Source organism: Pseudochaenichthys georgianus, chromosome 3, assembly GCF_902827115.2.
Source record: "Pseudochaenichthys georgianus chromosome 3, fPseGeo1.2, whole genome shotgun sequence".
Taxonomy (NCBI): domain Eukaryota; kingdom Metazoa; phylum Chordata; class Actinopteri; order Perciformes; family Channichthyidae; genus Pseudochaenichthys; species Pseudochaenichthys georgianus.
The window spans coordinates 10,095,578-10,117,724 of NC_047505.1; positions in this window are offsets into that span (position 1 = coordinate 10,095,578).

A 22,147-nucleotide genomic window follows, 5' to 3' on the forward strand; every position below is an offset into this window, starting at 1 on the left:
CCGGTTGATCGTCTGGATTGCTTCTGAGGAGGGGGCGGAAGTGTCCCCCCCTAAGGTAACCCAGATGTCACCGCTCACCTGCCAAAGGTTCCACCTTGGCGCTACTTACTCGTACTGCTTCTCAAACAGTACAGATAAACCATAAAATGATATGAATGTCACCAAAATAAATACAGATAATGTTCAGTTTCAAATTCACTATTGTTTTGTTTTAAGATTAAAAGTTTTAAAAAAGAAAGAAATGTTCAAATAGTAGATGAATATTCAAGAGGTCTTTAAAAACATCACACTGATCATCAAAAGTTCATAAAATGCTCATGAATATTCCAAAATATTCTGAACTTGCCACAATCATCCAAAATTCATGAAATGCTCAGTCATGAAAAGTTCATGAAATACTCATGCACACTTTTTGGGGTTTTAATTATAATGTTGTGATTGGCTGGATCATGAAAAGTTCATAAATTGCTCATAAAAGTCTGTCATGAGCAAAACAGGAACTTTATATGAATGAACAATGTTCATAAACATTTCATGAACTGCTCTTTAAAATGGTTCATGAGCATTTTAAGAATGTTGGTTCATGAACGTGACAAGTGAACATATAATGAGTTGTTCATGAATGTTTCATGAGTGCTCATGAACAGCTCATAAAGTCATGAACTCCATCTCGCAGGGGTGGAGTATGTGGATCTGGAACAGGAAAAACAAACAGGATTAGGAAAGAATTTCCTTTCACAAGGAGCATCAAAAAGTCACTAGGAAAAACACTAGTAGGCCTGGACGATAGTTTACCACTGAAGAATAAACGAAGAACTGGCAAAGTCTGAAGATGGGAACCAGGGTTTTAAAGGGAAATGGAAACACTTTTCAAACTGCTTTCCATGCAACAATACTCCCATTAGGAAATGTATTTATCTAGTCTATTTCCAATGTAAACGATCGAGATACGCACATTTATTTTTTGAAATACGTGCCTAATGACCATGGGCGCTTCCATTGCTCCGGGACTTTCCCAGTGACGTCACTGAGTGGGTACGGCTTCCTGGGCCAAAGCTCGATAACAAACAACATGGCCTGCAATGCACCAGTAGTTTACATTACAAGAAAACGGTCGTCGTCAGGAGTTTATTGTATTGCCCCAGGCGGCACAAATGGATTTTATACGAAGAAGGAAGAAGTACATTTCCATAGGCTGCCACTAAAGGATGAGAAGCTGCTCAAAGCATGGGTTATTTCCATGAAACAGTCCGATCCGCCGCTGAATCAGGACGCACGTGTGTGCAGCGAACACTTTAAAAATGACGATTATGTACACAAAATTAGGTTTAATGAGTCTGGATGCCTGGTTCAATACAAAACATCGGATTTGAAGCCAGGATCTGTTCCCACAATATTCGATTTCTCAACGTATGCAGTCGGGAACACCGACCATCCCAGCACGTCGGCCACGCAAGACAATGACAGTGTCAACAAACGTGAAGTTCGAGCACCAAACGAGTTGCTTCAGCTGCCGAGAGAGAGGTAAATATTGCAGCACTACCAGATTACTAGCTTACACATGTATTTACTGACACAGTGTGACCTTATTAATTAACACAATCGCGTCCAAACTAAATGGTAGCTATTATTATGACGTACAATGGAGAATTGGGGGTGTTCTATAGCTCAACTAATTAAACTGGCATACACACGCTCATCTGTCGAAAACAGCCCTAAAAAGGCTAGTATTGCTGGACTAGGTGTTCAATGGATGGTTTTGCAGGACCCAGAGCGCACAGAGCGGACAGCGGAATTGCAGTTGTATTGCTTATAGATTATCAGAACATTTCAAAGGGGACACAGCCCCATTGGATATTAACCTATGGATTAACTACATCATTGTTTTTATCGTTGTAATGCCATTGAAGACCAGTTTAGACCAGACAATGAGGAAGGTAAGCCGTTAGCCTAGCGCATGTTAGTACCTAGTGCCACTTGTTTTGATTTACGTTTTTGTTGATAACCACGCAAGTTTGTATCTTTCAGTGTTGAGGTGAGATTCTGTGTCTTTACGATCATAAACAATGTGTTGGATGTGCAGCGAGGATAAGTAATAAGGGAGCTAGGAGTAATTTTCGGTGCAGTAATAGGTTATCATTTTTCGCTCGGGGCTATTTCAGAGGCTCACTGTTAGCATTGTGTGTTTTTTTTTTAAAAATAAATGAAAAAAATCAGTTAAATTCGTTTTTCCCCGTTATATGGATATAAAATATTCATAGTTTATTAAATATTAAGGTTCCTTAGATGTTGTTTCCTGCAAATGATGCAATTTCGGTTCCGTGGGGCCTAAGAGGATAACAGAGTATGTTTTTATTTTTATTTTGACATTTTCCGATGGCATCACCACACAATTGTTACATGTACACTAGGGATGTGCATCTCCATCACTGAGGCCGATGCGATGCGCATCTCGATACGTTGCCACGATACGATACATTAACGATACATTTGAAACACCAGGCGATGCGATACACCTCTGTTGCGATACAGTTCGATACGATTTGATTCAACATTATGCGATTCGGTGCGATACGATTCAACACTATGCAAAAATAATGATACTTCAATATGGTACGACAGAGGATTTTTGTTTTATTCCTTATATGCAGCAAATCATACATTAACAACAAAGTGCTTGACATATTTGCTACTGCACATCCCATCATGCCGTTTATTTTTTTCCCTTTAAAAGCTCTCCAGAGTACAGTACAATTGTATAACACCTCACAGTTAAACAATGTAAGGATGCATTGCTCATGATTAACAATGTGCAAATAACAGCTACCATAGTGCAATGCCCATACAGCTGCCAGCCTGATGTGTTTAACACTCATTCATAGGCTAACTCACCAGTGAGCAGAAAGCAGTGGGTTCTATATGAACAATAAAGAATACAAATAACCTTTCACAAACAGCTATTTCATAACTGCTTACAGTAAGGAAGACATTTAAATTATTATTGGCCTTCACAGGCTGCTGTAAACTAAACACCACTCTCTCTGACAGAACACCTCACTGAGTGATTTAACTCATAGTCTAACTTTCAGGTTTCTCTTTTCAGCCGCAGACCCCATGTCGCCTCTTTATGTGCGTCGTTAAGTTCCTCGTACTACTTGTGTACTTTAAAGTGGCTCGGCATCGTTAACAATATGCGAGCGATTTTTCAAGTTGACCGTCTGTAGTATATAGTGCCCCGCACATATACCATCAGGACGTTACTGATGGGGTGCGGCTGCGGAGTGATACTGTGTGTATGCAAGCCCGTATCTAGGACGGATCTATGTATCATGGCTGTAGACCTGTTAAGTAATACAAATACCTCATACAAAGGTCTACGGATACCTTATTACTCTCCATGACCTGCGGTCAACTATATAGGATAAAGGATTATTACACCGTCTTTCTTGAACAATCCGAAGTGTTGCCAAACGTTTGATTTGTAGGTATTTTTCGGTGCGCTGTGTTTCTCTTTCTCCTCAACTTCCGTGTGTGTTGATAACTGAGACTCTCGGCCTCCGTAGTGGCGAAGCAAATATCAAAGATCGTCTCTGCTGAGCGTTGACAAGATGAGGGGATTTTATATGAATGAATCGTTTTTTTACCGATGCAAAGACGCTACGCAATCGATGCATCGCGAGTTCAACCCGGTTCAACCCAAACTGTAGCCGATGTGCACTCTTTCAACCGGTACACTCGCATCTTGAACATTTATGCCGGTGCACCGATGCGAATCGGTGAATCTTAACATCTCTAATGTACACCAATCTGTGTTGTCCATTCGTCCTGGGTTTTGAGCAACATCTTCTTCCTCTGAGACCGAGTCGGTACTGGAACTGGTGGTCCCACTCAACGAGTTCAGAACCGTCTGTACTTTCGGCAGATTCCGGATCGTATGCCACTCTATTCGACCGAATCGGTTCATAAGCATAGTCCATGGGATGCCTGGTAACTGTAGATGCTTCCACATCAATGTCATCTACCGACGAATAGTCAAATTCATCGTTCAAAACGTCCATCTCATTGCAAAATTCCTCCATCGCTGCCATATCTGCTACGTTGTGTTGACTTCCGGTATGGCTACCCGGAGCGAAGACCCACCCAGTGACGTCACCATTTGGGACTCCCCTAATGGCGGATAATTAATTTTCTTTTGGGGAGTAATATCATATACAATAAATATTACGATCAATATCCATTGTAAAATGAATAAACTACCTGAATATTATAGCTGGAATTGGTGTTTCCTTTCCCCTTTAAGTAGGTGCAGGTGAGTAGTGGCAATCAGTGAGGTGAGCAGCAGCTGAGGAGGTGAGTTGGCGGGAATCGAAAGTAGGACAGCTATGGAGTCAGATTTGGGTCAATATTCTAACGCGCAAAACAAGCTACTCACGAACGGAAAATGTGCTTTTACAAGGGCATGAAATGACCCTCGCGCGCATATTAAACCACCGCGAGCGGCAATGCGCTCGCTCGCACGAGAGAGAGACAGCCCTCTTGCTCGCTCGCGGGAGTGTCAGCATCACTCACGTGAAAAGTTTCTGACACTTTGGGGCGGAGCCACTGGACTTTGACAGCTGCCAGGAAGCCCGGAGTTGCCAGGTTTGATAAATGCCTGAACTACCAAGAGCCGAGGAGTGACAGCTGCAAGATCAGTTGGACGAGATTTAATGGTAAAGTTGTCGATAACAAAACATTATATTCATAAAGTGTACAGCTAATATATATATCAAAAAATGACACATTAATTCTAGGAGTGCAATAGGCTAGTTGCACGGGATGACGTATTTCCATTTCCGGTTCATTGAGTGTGCGCTTGTAAACCTCCGGTCTATAGAGCGGGTAGATAGAGATATAGATAGATAGATAGATAGATAGATAGACAGACAGACAGACAGACAGACAGAGATAGAGATATATATAGAGATACAGATAGCTAGATAGCTAGCAAGATAGATACAGTAGCATACAGATATCATACAGATAGCGGTAGAGCAAAGTGAGAAGGCTAACGTTAACGTGATGGCACTATTTTACACTCGATGTCTCCAAGACCTACCGAAGGTTAACATCAGTGATATACATTGGCTGGTACAAGCGGCAAGCTCAGCCCCGAGGAGCAAAATAGAAAAGGGGTTCAAGATGTACATATCCAGTTACATCGACAATTATGAAGGTAAGTGACAAACAAAGCTGTAGTTACTGGCTAACTTTGACAACTTGACAGTCTTGATACAGTGTAAAGCGTTTTAATGATGTACTATTACGTGTTTTGAATAAAATGAATGATGTCCAATTCCCCACAGTTTCAAACCAAGATCTACCTTCAGGGAGAGTGAACATCAGGGCAAGCTGTTACAGGTCCATGAGAAAGCATGAAAATCCTCACGATCTCAGAGTAGGGAGGAAAATAAAAAGTGTTAATTGGTTCAAAGCCTCTATCAGGTTCATATGTTCTGGGGTTTTGATGTAGCTAGAGTAGGTAACCTGTGATTTAGGATTCAAATAAGCCCAGCTAGCTGACGTGTTGCAACAGATTACATAGTGACAATACATTAGCTCACATCAACTGGTAGCTAGCTATGTGTGTGTAGCATGAAGGGGCTACAGATTTATTTTCATTTTGTAACCCTTTCGTGATCATATCTAAACCCAAACTTAGCTTTCATCAAAGATTCTTTATGAGAGGTTGAAAACCGTCTCTGCTTTCATGGAAACCCCAGAAACTGGTTGTGACGGCTGCTGTTCTTTCCTGTATGGTCAACACACTCTCACTCCCTAAGCGTCCAATAGCGACGTTTGGTCAGTGTCCGTGGCGTCCAATTGTGACGCTCCTAGCCTCCTTCAGCGTCATAAAGGGACGCAAATAGCTTTCAACTGATTGCAATGTATTCCCATCTGCGTCGGGATTTGACGCTCATGGAAGCACGGCATTCGTTTATGCCGGCTGCCCTTAAAGGCAATGTGAGCATCCATTCCCATTGGATAACGGATAATTGTACACCCGGAAGTAAGTACTCCTCTTACTGTCGATTGATTTTACAGTGATATCTGCACTACTCATCGACTAAAAAACACCAGATTATCCTTGTTAATTACACAACATTGATTGGTTTAAATTGTGTGCAATGCTTTTGTATTTTTCCCCTTCGATTCGGAGAAACAAATATGTTTTCTGAGTAAAGGATGGCAGAAGACACTACACTACCCAGAATCCCCAGCTATCGTTTGGCCTACACCATGTGCTCTGTTTGACAAACCCCGTTTTTTTCACCATTCATTCCGATGGCTATGTCACGTGATCTTCAAATTTCTCCCTGAAGAAAAAGAAAACATGGCCGAAATTCGTTTTATTCTCGGTAGAAAATGCCTATTTTAAAGTTAGTTTGGCCATTAAAATGCGTTTTGATGTCATTTGATGCGAGACATATGAGTTGTTATTTCAGATTATGTGTGCAGTGGATGTACATGATCTTTAGTTTGCTAGTTATTACGAAGATTACGAAGATTACTCCGAGTGTGCTTGCTTTTCTCTTTGAAAGTCATCACATAACGGCATTGTAATACACGGTTCGGCTGCATTACATATTACATATCTGCCGTAGTTCTGTATTTATAGAGCCCTGATGAGAAGACAAACATGAGGAACTGAAAACGTGACGTGGATCATAAATATATCAGCCATTAAACAACATCTTACATTTCTTTTCACACAATACGTCTCCTTGCAGTCCATCCATCCATCCATCTTCTCCCGCTTATCCGTGGTCGGGTCGCGGGGGTAGCAGTTCCAGCAGAGAGCCCCAAACTTTCTTTTCCCTGGCGACATCAACCAGCTCTGACTGGGGGATCCCAAGGCGCTCCCAGGCCAGCGAAGAGATATAATCCCTCCACCTGGTCCTAGGTCTACCCCTTGGTCTCTTCCCAGCTGGATGTGCCTGGAACACCTCCCTAGGGAGGCGTCCAGGTGGCATCCTAACTAGGTGCCCGAACCACCTCAACTGGCTTCTTTCGACGCGAAGGAGGAGCGGCTCAACTCCGAGTCCCTCCCTGATGACCGAACTTCTCACCTTATCTCTAAGGGAGACACCAGCCACCCGGCGGAGGAAACCCATCTCGACCGCTTGTATCCGCGATCTCGTTCTTTCGGTCATGACCCATCCTTCATGACCATAGGTGAGGGTAGGAACGAAAATGGCCCGGTAGACAGAGAGCTTTGCCTTCTGACTCAGCTCCCTTTTCGTCACAACGGTGCGGTAAAGCGACTGCAGTACCGCTCCCGCTGCTCCGATTCTCCGGCCCATCTCACGCTCCATTGTTCCCTCACTCGAGAACAAGACCCAGAGATACTTGAACTCCTTCACTTGGGGTAAGGACTCATTCCCTACTTGGAGTGGACAGTCCATCGGTTTCCTGCTGAGAACCATGGCCTCAGATTTGGAGGTGCTGATCCTCATCCCAGCCGCTTCACACTCTGTTGCGAACCGATTCAGTGACCGATGAAGCCATTAGAACCACATCATCTGCAAAAAGCAGTGGTGCAATCCTTAGTCCACCAAACTGCAGACCACCTCCCCCATGACTACGCCTCAAAATCCGATCCATGTATATAACCAACAGGATTGGTGACAAAGCGGAGCCCTGGCGGAGGCCAACCCTCACCGGAAATGGGTCCGACTTACTGCCGAGGACCCGGACACAGCTCTCGCTTTGGGAGTACAGAGATTGGATGGCCCTGAGTAGAGACCCCCTCACCCCATACTCCCGCAGCACCTCCCACAGTAACTCCCTGGGAACCCGGTCATACGCCTTCTCCAAGTCTACAAAACACATGTAGACCGGATAAGCGTACTCCCAGGCCCCCTCCAGGATCCTTGCGAGAGTAAAAAGCTGATCCGTCGTTCCACGACCAGGACGGAATCCGCATTGTTCCTCCTCAATCTGAGGTTCGACAATCGGCCTGACCCTCCTTTCAAGTACCTTGGAGTAAACTTTCCCGGGGAGGCTGAGTAGTGTGATGCCTCTGTAATTGGCACACACCCTCTGATCCCCCTTTTTGAAAAGGGGGACCACCACCCCGGTCTGCCACTCCTTCGGTACTGTTTCCGACTTCCACGCAACGTTGATGAGACGTGTCAACCATGACAGTCCCTCAACACCCAGAGCCTTCAGCATTTCCGGGCGGATCTCATCCACCCCCGGAGCTTTGCCACTGTGGGGTTGTTTAACGACCTCAGTGACCTCCCACCAGGAGATTGGTGTTGATCCCCCGTCATACTCCAGCTCTGCCTCTAACATAGAGGGCGGAGTTGTCGGGTTCAGGAGTTCCTCAAAGTGTTCCTTCCAACGCCCCAACACTCCATCAGTTGAGGTCAACAACGTCCCATCCTTACTGTACACAGCTTGGATGGTTCCCTGCTTCCCCCTCCTGAGGTGTCGGACAGTTTTCCAGAACAACTTTGGTGCCGCCCGAAAGTCCTTCTCCATGTCTTCTCCAAACTTCTCCCACACCCGCTGCTTTGCCTCGGCCACGGATGAGGCTGCTGCCCTTCGGGCCTGTCGGTACCTTGCAACTGCCTCGGGAGTCCCCCGGGATAACAAATCCCTGAAGGCCTCCTTCTTCAGTCGGACGGCTTCCCTGACCACCGGTGTCCACCAGGAGGTTCGAGGGTTACCGCCCCTTGAGGCACCTAGGACCTTGAGACCACAGCTCCCCACCGCGGCTTCGGCAATAGAGGCTTTGAACACCGACCACTCTGGTTCAATGTCCCCAACCTCCACAGGAATGCCCGAAAAGCTCCGCCGGAGGTGTGAGTTGAAGGCCTCCTGAACTTGGGCCTCCTCCAGACGTTCCCAGTTCACCCGAACTACACGTTTGGGCTTACCAGGTCTATCCAGAGGCTTCCCCCGCCACTCGACCCAACTCACCACCAGATGGTGATCAGTTGACAACTCCGCCCCTCTCTTTACCCGAGTGTCCAAAACATACGGCCTCAGGTCCGATGATACGATAACGAAATCGATCATGGACCTTCTGCCTAGGGTGCTCTGGTACCACGTACACTTATGAGCATCCTTATGTTCGAACATGGTGTTTGTTATGGCCAATCCATGACTAGCACAGAAGTCCAGTAACAAACCACCACTCCGGTTCAGATCAGGGGGGCCGTTCCTCCCAATCACGCCCCTCCAAGTGTCTCCATCATTGCCCACATGTGCGTTGAAGTCTCCCAGCAAGACTAAGGAGTCCCCTTCAGGAGCCCCATACAGGACTCTTTCCAGGGTCTCCAAGAAGGCCGAATACTCTGAACTGCTGTTGGGTGCATAAGCACACACAACAGTCAGAGTTTTCCCCCCCATAACCCGCAGGCGTAGGGAGGCGACCCTCTCGTCCACTGGGGTAAACTCCAACAACGAAGCACCTAACCGGGGACTTGTGAGTATCCCCACACCCGCCCGGCGCCTCACACCTTGAGCAACTCCGGAGAAGAATAGAGTCCAACCCCTATCCAGAAGTAAGGTTCCAGAGCCGACGCTGTGCGTAGAGGTGAGCCCAACCAGATCCAACTGGTACCGCTCCACCTCCCGCACAAGCTCCGGCTCCTTCCCCCCCAGAGAGGTGACGTTCCACGTCCCCAAAGCCAGCTTCTGCCGCCCGGGTCTGGTCCGTCGAGACCCTCCGCTTTCACTGCCACCCTTCTGGCAGCGCACCCGACCCCATCGATGTTTCCCGTAGGTGGTGGGCCCGCGGGACGGAGAAGGGGAGGTGTTGCCCACGTTGCCTTTTCGGGCTGGGCCCGGCCGGGCTCCGTGGCAAGCCCGGCCACCAGACGCTCGCCGACGAGTCCTCCTTCTGGGCCTGGCTCCAGAAGGGGACCCCGGGCTTCCTCCGGGCCTGGTATCCTCACTTCCTGTGTCGTCTTTCATGAGGTCTCCTTGCAGTATCAACACTAATTCGGCTCACTTTTATATTTGATCCAATTGGTAGATAGGCTGTATTTACACCATAAAGGTGCACAGCTGATATAAAGGGACACCTGGTGGTTAAAGCATGTTATTGAATTTCAATATTTGTATTATTAGATATTAATACGATCCCTATAAAGTATATTCATTACTCGTTATTCTCTACTAATAGTTCATTAAAGACTGTATGTAATGACTATTTTGCACATCCCGTTCAAGATTTCAAGATTTTCTAAGGTTTATTGACATATCATATAGGCCTACACAACTGTGGTGTAGTTCTGCACTGAATAAAAAACTTGGGTTGCAGGTTCCTCAATAGTGCATTACAAGACATCTATCAATATTTGTGCATACCTCCAGCAATGTTAACTATGTTGAAGCACTTATTTTAACTGATATTATACATAATGTATTATACTCTTATAAGATGTATGTAGATATTTCATCTCCGGCCTTGTCAGGTATTGAACAATCAATAAATAAAGAACACAGAATTTATGTGATTATACTAAATGATTTTCAAATAAACACAACTGCATATTTAACTGTTACACATGCTGATGTAACGCAAATGTTCCAACTTGGGATCAATAAAGTATATCTTATCTTAAGCTGATCGATGGCTACTGCCATATTTGCAAAATGTGCCTCTGAACCTTGACAAGTGCATGTTTCAGGCTTATCAATTAATGTAATGTAATGTAATGTTATCACAGGGGTCACACACATAAGACCAGCTGTTAAATAAAGCTCTTCTGACCTTAGCTGGCATGTGGGTATATATATAAATACTGCCCATAATGGGCACAAGCAATTTTCACCCATTTATTAATTATATGTTTTAAATGTGAGTGTTTCCTGTCCCCTAAACCTCCAGGGATGTACACAGTTTAATACTGGCAACTTCTTATTATGGGAAATACGAAAACGTCTTTTAAAACTACAACTCCCAGTAGAGACGTGCCATAGAGAACATGTTGCGAAACAGAATAGCCAGCATGTGTAGTTCTGGGGACGGGGTGGGGGAGGGGGGACGCGGTGGACCCGTTCAAATCCAGTTTTGGACAGTCTGCCGTGGTTCCATCCCATTTCAAGTGCTGTTCGAGAATCGGCTTAACCCTCGGAGCACACTCTCCAATCACAGAGCTTGAGGACTATCACGGGGTTTGTCAAGAGCACATGGTGTAGTCCAAACGATAGCTGGGGATTCTGGGTAGTGTAGTGTCTTCTGCCATCCTTTACTCCTGGGAATGGACGCTCACATTACCTTTAAGGGCAGCCGACATAAACGAATGCCGTGCTTCCATGAGCGTCAAATCCCGACACAGATGGGAATACATTGCAATCAGTTGAAAGCTATTTGGGTCCCTTTATGACGCTGAAGGAGCCTAGGAGCGTCACAATTGGACGCCACGGACACTGACCAAACGTCGCTATTGGACACTTAGGGAGTGAGAGTGTGTTGGTATGGTTAGTATAATCCATGTAGGGTCCATTTGTATGGGCCAGTTCTGGTTTTGTACCCTACATCTATGTTAAGCTGTTCAACGTTCTACCAACACTATTTTATGTAGGTAATAATAAGATAATAAATTGAGACAACTGAGAGAGCTTATCTGTTTGAATGTCCTTAAATTAAAGTATTCCAAACAGGAGAACTTCTGTGTATGTGATGTGACTGAGAACCTGACATGGTTTAGCCTTTTCCCACACCTACTACTTGCCTGATCAGCCTGCTCTCAGCTTTCTCATTTGTTTGTGTTGTATTGAAGCAGTGTCCTAAATGTAAAATGACTGACATTTTGTTTTAATTTGTAGATTGTCTTTGAGAACTGCTCACCTGTGGAGATTGCAGTGGCAAAGTGTTCCTGTGTAGCTGGAACAGCACTCTGCAACCACAATGTTGCACTGCTGTTCCAGACCGCACACTACTCCACACTCAACCTGGCTGCTGTACCCCCTGTCCTCAGCTGCACTGAAACAGAGCAGCGATGGCACAAGCCAAGAACCATGGTAAGTACAGTATGTGTTCACTACCAATCCACGGTTTAATGAGTATTTCCTTTGTGCCAAGAGCTGATTTAGTATGTTGCATCAACGACCATTTCAATTAATTTGACTCTGATTTATTTGATTATTTTGTGTAATTAATAGGGTGTGAAACCAGGCAGAGTGAGTGACATGGTGTTCATTTCCACTAAGCCAAAGCAGTTTACAGTTGCTGACGGTGTAAGGCAGGGGTGGCCAACCCGCGGCTCTTTGCCTAGTTTCATACGGCTCTTCAGTTCATATCGAATTTTATATGTGTGAGTTTGGGGGAGAGACACTGACTCCTGACTAGTGTTGCACGGTGTACCGATACTTGAAAGGTACTGCGATACCCTGCCGTTAAAAACGTTACGATTCCTCCGTTTCATTAGTATCGGTACTTTAAGAATGACGGGGAAAAGTACTCCGGTGAGAAAGTGCGGTTTTAATAAGAGCCGTGTGTGTTCACTCCCTGCTCTGAAGCATAGACTGTATATATAAATGGACGTAGGGTCCGTGACGTCACCCATAGGATTCGGCAGAGTTGCTGTGAAGCCCTTAGTAGGCGGAGTCGACCACTAACGGCTCGACAGTGACGTCAGAGTTCAACTCCCGCCTGTTCCAGCCTGCTCCAAATAAGGGCAAAGAGGCGGAGGCGGGACCGCTGCCACCGAGCTGGAAGTTCCAGAGCTAGCTGAAGCTACCAAGCTAAGCTAACATGCTCCCCATCTGCACACTGCAGTCACATTTTACGTTTCTAAGGTAAGCGGACATGAAACTATTCAGCAAAACTATAAATAATAATCTAAGTTATTGAGTTTTTAGCATAATACTTCAGAATCTTAAAACCCCTTAATGTTTGTATGCAATTGTGCTAAATTCAACACTGGAATCAAGCAAATATTAATATGTTTGCATGACATTAGTTATTTGTATTTTGATATCACTTAAAGGTGGGGTAGGTACAGTACGTTTGAGAAACCGGCTCGAGTGCGCTATAATTTCAAAATACACAACGGGAAAAAATCTGCCACTTCCTTACAGAGCCCCTCCTCCAACACACACGGACGTGCACATGACCAATGAGGGCACGAGATAAGTCTGTGCACAGATGGAAGGCTGACAGGCAGGTAGGCCATCCAGTTACTTTAGCCGGGCCGGCTCAGATGATTGGTCGTGCTTTTTACAGCACTACGGCTTCCACAGATGATATTTTTGTATGGATGTTTTGTCAAAGCACTTAAGATATTCATTGCTATCGGATGTTAAGAGCATTCCATGGAATATAACAAAAAGTGTATCTCGAGCCGGTTTCTCAAACTTACCTACCCCACCTTTAATGATGGCTTCTACATATTTCACATAAACAGACAATGAAAAAACGTGTCCTTCATGCTGATAACTAGTGTATGCATCTGCCAATTAGTATTCTAAACAGAGTAGTGTGTCAAATCCTTATTTCTTGCATTTGAAACAGATACAATACAAAGAAAAAGGGGAACTTACTGTTGTGTTCAACTTCTGCCTTCTGTCTTTTTTTATTTTATTTTATTTTAAAATGTTACAGTATGTCCACTGTAGAGGACGTCGGGACCATATTAGTTTGAAAAGACAGCCATGATTAACAGATAGACTATGTAACGTATTATAGTTATAGAGTGATATTAATACAATAATACATTTCTATGTAATGACTTGTCTTTTATCTGGACCCTGAGTCTGTAATAAAGTTTTCATTCATTCACCTTTATTTAAAACATGAATAAGTAATTGATCTGAACATTGCTGTTTATTTGGTCAATACAAAACTAGCTTGTTTTTTGGTGAATCTTTCCAGATCTTCAAAGACTTTGTAGTCGATGTAGTGGGAAAGTACCTCATTGACTCCAGTCGGCACGGGCTGTAGGGTCATCTTGACTAGTTTAATGGATGTGGTTTCCATTTCACCTGCTCATATAAACTAAGCTGGCATTCCTGAGGCAATTCTCATTTTTCATGGCTCCACTTAAAATAAAAACAACATTAAGACATACGTGCTACTCTTGGTCCACAGGGGGCCATGTCTTTCCAGCTCGCTACGTTTAATACTTTTTAATAGCCTTCATTTTCGCTAAATTGATTGATCAACTTTTAATACTTTTTAAGACCCCGCGGACACCCTGTAACAATGTTCTTCCCTCACTTTATCTCACGTGAAGCTCTCCTCATCTGTTAGTAGTTACTGTAGGCACGCTAACGCTAGCTGCGTAAATATGACGCTCTTTGAAAAACAAAACAAAACGTACCTTCTTATATATTGACGTTCTCTACTTCAATCAACTTTGTTTCCTCCGGCTTCAATTTCCATCACTCTCGTTTGTTCTCTCTATGTCTGGTCAGACATCAATCTGTTTCACATAGGGGGCCCCCTAGAGGCCTTGAGCACTCTGTGTTTTGGGGTTTGTATGTGTTTTTGTATTTGCAGCGTTTTTCTGTTGCGTTTGTTTTGGGGGTTTGTATTTAGTTTGCATCATTTCTGTAAATGCAGCGGTTTTTTTGTTTTTGTTTTCAGGATTTGTTTGTTTTTCATTTCATTATTTGCTGCCGTTTCCTGCTTATGTATGTGTTTTTCCGCGTTTGCACCTACCGTAGTATTGGGATATCATATTAACCAGGGGAGAAAGTTAATGGTGTATTTTCCTAGAGGTCCCTGATTACAACCACAATGAGAACATCAGCACAACAGTATTCAAGCAGTACACCACAAACACATAATAGATAAAGCAATAACCACAGCTACCTTTCCACCAGGTATGATCAAACAAGTACACCGTCTCACAGATTTCATCAAGCCATCAGAAAGGTAAAAGAGCATATTGTGCTCATTTTATAACAAACACAATATGCTCTTTTAAGATGTCTTGTAACATTGTAATCCACACTTTTTAGAAATTTAAGAGTAATCTGATTACAGATGATTGTCATTAAATCAGCATACCATTTAAATGAGAGCAGTGTGTAGAGGAATAAAGCCACGTTTTTTAGGACTTGATACACCTTGATATACTTTATTGCACGTGACACAGATTTTGAGCATAGAGATGCAGTCAAATGTTGTCTTGATTTTTCTACTGCTCACTAATGCAACATTCACACGACCATGCAATCATGTGAGCCCCATGGGGCAAATTAGATGTAATCAAATATTTAATCAGGGACTTTTGTCCCATCAAGAGATGGAAAAACAGTGTTTAGTCTAATCAGTGGGGTTCACATGGGCCACTTTTATATTTAGCATTAAGTGTGTCTAAAATATATTTTCTGATTCAGATTGACATGAACCAGTTTATTTTCAATCCTCTCTAACAGATGGTCTCTGAAAGCAATATTTGTGTTGTTTTTCATGATTGGGTAACAAAGTTGCAGAAGCAGCATTCAATATTCAATTTAGTTTAAAGGCCATCCCATTTACTGACATTCTTCTCTTTTTGACCGATGAGCTTTTGCAATTTGCTACACACCGAGCTCAAGCTAGCTGTTGTGGCTTGCCAGGCGCAGCATGAAAACTCTTGTCACACATTAATGGACTATTAAGGGCAGATTTGTTATTTTCTCTCCGTTGGACTGTGGTTTATCTTCAAGTTTTGTTCGCACTCTGAACAAGAAGTTTTGATGTTGCACACTGAAGCCGTGACTGTGAGATGTGTTGACTCGCTACACATTGACTAGCTGTGCCTGTTTGGATTGATCAGGAGCATTATCTTAAAGAAACCCTTTAATGTTTTTTGGGGTTTTCTCTTTCCTGTAGTGTGGTATATACGTTTTTGTGCATGTCCAGTTGCTCTACAAAGGCTAAAATAAAATGCATGCCAGAGTGTTTCTCTCAAACACTCCCCCCCCTGCCTGAAACGCCTCCATTAAAATCCTTTGTTTTCTTCCGTAACATAATGACATCACTATGTAACACTAGTAATCACTCCAACATATTGTACGCTTAGGGGTGGGACATCACTAAGCGGTTGACCAATCACAACAGAGCCAGCCTAACCAATTTGAACAGACTGGGCTCTGGTTTCAGACAGAGGGTGAAAATAGGTGCTGCAGCACAGACAGTATGATAACAAATAAAGACCTTTTATTGCATGTAAACATGTCCCAGTGGAGGCATACAATACAAATATGAACCTGAAAATAAGCATTATTTTTCCTCTTTAATTATGAGCAGCTAATTTGGTCCTGATTACCAGTTGTTATTATTTGATACATGTTCTTGTTTTTATCTTGTATACCTATTTTAGCATGTGCAAACAAGGTTCGAACAATACCAATGTCACCAGTGAAATGGATGCTATGTACCAGGCATACTATATAGGCAATGCTTTGTTTACTTTCATTATATCAGACTACTTGTTTGACTGTACTAGATAGTGAATATTTCCTGGATGCTGAAAGTAAATGAAACACATTTGTTTACATGTAAATGCAATTAATATAAATATATATAAATACATGAAAATAAAAACTCCATACATGTCTAGTGAAGTATCTGGTGCATTAGATCAGTGATTCCCAACCTTTTTTGTCTTGTGTACCCCCTGAGCCTTTTGTCATACCATGAGTACCCCCTCACTCATACGTGCTGATGATCCTTCACAAGTAGAACGTAACTGATTATTGAATGAAAATAACTTTATTTCATCTCCTTAATTTGAACATCTAATTCTCAGGCATTTTCTTAATTTTAACTTAAATCACTCAATAAAAATGAAATGTTGCCTTGAAAATAAATAATATAATCAAATAAATACATATGAAATCTAAATAATCAACTTATCTTTGCTATATATATATATATATATATATATCTTGTAACATTTAGGCTTAAACCATGGAGCCCCTTTGAATAAGTCCCCTTTAAACAGGCATTTAAACTTTAATTCAGGAACAAAACACTTATATATCCAGAATCAGTATAGGCCTAGCAGTTTCTTTTCACCAGTCATGTGAGCTTTAATGAGACACTTGAGCTTGCATGTCTTTCATAGTTCTGGAGGCAGTGTGGAAACAGCTGTGACCAGGCTGGTCTCCACATCCAGTCTGTTCCTCTGCTTGGTTTTGATGTGTGTTAAAGCTGAGAAGGTCACCTCACACAAATAAGTAGAACCAAACGGCAAAAGTTCAATCAGTGCATGTTTTCCCAGTTCAGGATATTCCTTCTCCACATCACACCAAAACTCAGTCAATGACTTCTCAGCATATGCCATCTTCAGACCGTCGGTCAGATGATAATTCCATCAGAGGCTCCTGCAGCATTGCTGGAAGGCTGTTGCTCCTCTCACTCACAATGAATGGGTTCCTCTCCCAATCCAGTCTTTCTGACTTATTTTCAATGTCCTGAAAATAATGGCTGAAATCAGTGCAGAGTTTGGACAGGTGTGCTTGCACCAGTTTGACCACTGAACCCCTGGCAACAGCAGTGGTGGCAAGATGGGCATTGAGTAGTGGGAAACAGCTCACGTCTCCCTCATCACATTTCATCTCCCATAGTTTGAGCTTTTTTGTGACTCCTTGCCCTGAAGTGATAGGTTGAGCTCGTTGAGTTTGGTAAACACATCAGCAAGATATGCCAGGCGCGCCACCCACTTGTCATCCTCAAGCTGCACAGCAAGATGATGCAGATGCTCCGTCAAGAACACAAAAACTTCATTGCGAAGTTCATAAAGTCTCAGTAGCGTTTTCCCACGAGACAGCCAGCGCACGTCTGTGTGAAGCAATAGCTGATCGTGCTCTGTGCCGTTCTCATGACAAAGAGATTCAAACAGCCTGTGATTCAATGGCCGAGATTGGATGACATGTATCATCTTCACAGCATCATCCATAACAGCACTTAACTCAGGGCTCATCCTCTTGCTCGCTAGTGCTTCACGATGAATAATACAATGCATCCATTTAATGTCGGGATTTACCTTTCTTACGTGCCCAAAAAGTCATCGCAGCTGCTCCATCAGTACAGATGTGGCTGCAGGTTTTCCACTGCAGATCATGTTCTCTGAAGAAGCTGTCGATAACCTGGAACAATTCTTCCCCAGTTGTCTTTCCTGGCAGCGTTTTGCAAAATAAAATATGCTCGTTTATGTCCGACGCATCTTTGTAACGCACGAAGGACAGGAGCTGCGCTTCTCCACTCACATCTAGGGTTGGGTACCGAGAACCATTTCGATTCCAACGGCATAATTTAGAAATGTGAATTTCGGTTCCGCTTTTCGATGCCTGAGGAAATGTTTCTCGCCGCTCTCCGTAGCCTACTGCATGACTGCAGCGGGGCGGGAAATGTAGCGTTGTACCTACACTTCCTACAGTGTAACCTGAGACCAGGGCCGGCCGTTGCACTGGCGTTATAGATGTTCGCCTAGGGCGCCAGATATGTGGAGGCGCTGCGCTGGCAGCTCTGGGAGGAAAACAAATTGTTTTGACCGTTGGTGCTCATCCTAATTTTTGGCCTTGATGTAACAACATTCATAATTAAGTAAATGTAACACCATTTTCATCCCGGTTACACTTTTCATTTCCCCTGTACGATGGGCGCTGTAAGTGATGAAAATGGGGGATGTTGGCTTATCTGGCAACCGCAGCTCACAGCCAAAGTGCGCGTGAGCGAGGGAGAAAGGGAGGGTGCTGTTGTTATTAGCATCTGGTTATAGCTGCTCTAACGGAAGAAGAAGATGTTTCTACAATGATGTGGAGGGAGAGTCCTCTCCAGTCAGACTGAGGCTGATAACTACCGCTCAGTGAGGTAAAGGACTCTGAGTGTTTAGATCAGGAGTCTCCAACTTTTCTCCACCTGAGAGCTACTTGCATCGCTTACATTTATTCACATAGCACTCATCAGTTGAATTAAGCTACTTTTGTGTGAAATCAATACCTAAAGCTTATCTAAAATCTTAACTTCACATCAAGGTCCAAGAAAACGACAATTTCTAACATATTAATATGGACAACATAGTAAGTACTTCACTGAAGATTCACATAAATGTCCAAGAGCAAATTACAATGTTTTCACGTCTTAGTATGGCCCACATAGTAAATACATCGCCTTAATCACCACCTTGCAAGCATCTTATGGCACGTGTGGAAAATAAGTACATTCACTATTTTTTACAGTTAGTGAGATGACTGGCGCTGCATGGAGTCCACCATAGAGGTGTATGCTGGACCCACTTAGGTTCACTCTAATGGAGTCATTTATGTTTATCAGTCAGTCTTGTTCTGTATTTAGATTTCATTCATGCCAGAAAAAGCTGCTTCACAAAGGGATGTATACAGAACCACATAAAGCAGACAGGTTCAGTGCTGCTTGGTGATGTTCTTATAGTTGTCTGAGTCTACAAGGCTCCAGAAATGTTGTGAGTTTTGCTGAGACTTAAGCTGAACATGATTTTGTAGATTTATAACCTCCATCTCCACAGGATTGACACTGAACAGTGCAGCCATCTTTTCTTCTTCTTCGTGTTGACATGAAATTATAAACCATAATTAATCAATTATAAGTCTAGCCTCCATATATCTGTGTGTGAAATTGTTCCATCCTCAAAAACAAAAAACTAATACTTCTGCTTCTAGCAACGGTCTTCTGTTAAAAAAAAGGACAGTGAATGTCTTGAATGAGGCTCACACACATGAAGTCTGAACACAGCAGACAACAGGAGTATTTACAACAGCATTATAAAAACAAAAATAGTGCATGTGGGTGCACACTTACATTCTCTGTCTTACTGTTGCATGAATCCCATGAATGTATGAGATTAAGTTAGCTTCATTATATCAATCAGTGATTAAGTGAATAATAAAGTTTATATCGGGTCACTATCAGCCATTATTTTCAGGAGGGGGCGGGGTTTGGAGGAGACGGTGATCGCGGAAGCTTTCCTCCTGCCTTCACAAACATTACACACGTTTTTATCAACTGAAAATAGCAAGAGGACATTCATACTCTGCAATCCAAGACTTAAATCCACCAAAAACCTGACATGACGATAACGAGTGTTTTTCAAAAACTCAAATCCCTCCCTCTGTGTCTCTGAGCCGCAGCGACGCGGACTGATTCAGAGCGGGTCATTCTGCTGTTGGTTCTGGACTGGTGCTGCTGGATAAAGCAGACTGCTCCGTGTGTGGTGTCGCTGTGCCGCTGTCACGTCTGCTCCTTGATCTCTGCGTCACCGACCAATTTTATATTTGTGTGACAGAAACAATTCTAAAATAAAAGGAGCAACGTTACTATGCTATAATCGAGAATCGAGCATCGAGCGGCGAGCTACTGAAAAGCTGCCCGCGAGCTACCGGTAGCTCGCGATCGACGTGTTGGAGACCCCTGGTTTAGATAGTTCACTTTAGTCTAAGTTATCTCAGTGGGTCTCAAACGTTTTGATCACAATTTACATAAACACATATTTCCAAGGCTCTTCTTTATAATTATTGGGATAAAACAGGTTTGAAATCATTCCAATGTATACTATAGGACAGTACACCAGACATGCTCACATACTTATTTAATTATTAAACTGTAAACCGATCTTTTTCATATGTGTGTTCGGAGTGGCAAGGCAAGGCAAGGCAAGGCAAGGCAAGGCAAGAAAAAATTATTATGAAAGACATTAAGCATTAAAAAAGAAACGCTAATCAAATAAACATTAAGAAAAAATACATGGATAAAAGTTACAGTGCAGTCTAAAATATAAATAGTTCAATTAAACATTACAAGAAAAAGTACATGGATAAAAGTTACAGTGCAGTTTAAGATATGAATAGTTCAAATAAAAGCAGCGACAAAAAGAAAAGTCTTTAGCCTGGATTTAAAAGTAGTCAGAGTTGCAGCGGACCTGCAGGTTTCTGGGAGTTTGTTCCAGATATTTGGAGCATAATAACTGAACGCTGCTTTACCATGTTTAGTTCTGACTCTGGGGACAGAAAGCTGACCAGTCCCTGAAGACCTGAGAGATCTGGATGGTTCATAGTTTAGCAGGAGGTCAGTAATGTATTTTGGGCCTAAACCATTCAGTGCTTTATAGACCAGCAGCAATATCTATTCTTTGACACACAGGAAGCCAGTGTAAAGACTTCAGAACAGGAGTGATGTGATCCACTTTCTTAGTATTAGTGAGGACTCGAGCAGCGGCGTTCTGAATCAGCTGCAGCTTTCTAATAGATTTTTTAGTGAGACCTGTGAAGACACCATTACAGTAGTCCAGTCTACTGAAGATAAAGGCATGGACAAGTTTTTCCAAATCCTGCTGTGACATTAGTCTTTTAATCCTAGATATGTTTTTAAGTTATAGTAGGCTGATTTAGTAACTGTTTTAATGTGACTGTTGAAACTCAGGTCAGAGTCCATGACTACACCTAGATTTCTGGCTTTATCTGTTGGTTTGAACATTGCAGACTGAAGCTCAGCGCTAACTTTTAAACGTTCTACCTTGGCTCCAAAAACCATTACCTCAGTTTTATCTTTGTTTAATTGGAGAAAGTTCTGACACATCCAGTCATTGATTTGTTCAATGCACTTACTCAGTGTTTGAATTGGAGCATAGTCTCCTGGTGAAATTGTTACGTAAATTTGTGTGTCATCTGCATAGCTATGGTAACTTATTTTGTTGTTCTTCATTATCTGAGCCAGTGGTATCATGTAGATGTTAAAGAGAAGAGGCCCCAAGATGGAGCCTTGAGGAACCCCACATGTCATATTTGTCAACTCAGATGTGTATTTACCTATAGAAACAAAGTTGTTTCTGTCCTTTAAGTAGGATTTAAACCAATTTAGAACTGTTTCCGAAAGTCCCACCCAGTTTTCCAGTCGGTCCAGTAATATGCTGTGGTCAACAGTGTCAAACGCAGCACTGAGATCTAATAATACTAACACCGAAGTTCTGCCACTGTCTGTGTTTAAGTGGATGTCGTTAAAGACCTTTACAAGAGCAGTCCCAGTGCTGTGGTTTGGACGAAAGCCTGACTGGAACACATCGAAACAACTATTTAAATGCAAGAAATTACTCAACTGTTGCAAAACAACTTTTTCAATGATTTTACCTAGAAATGGCAGATTTGATATGGGCCTGTAATTGTTCATTACTGAAGCATC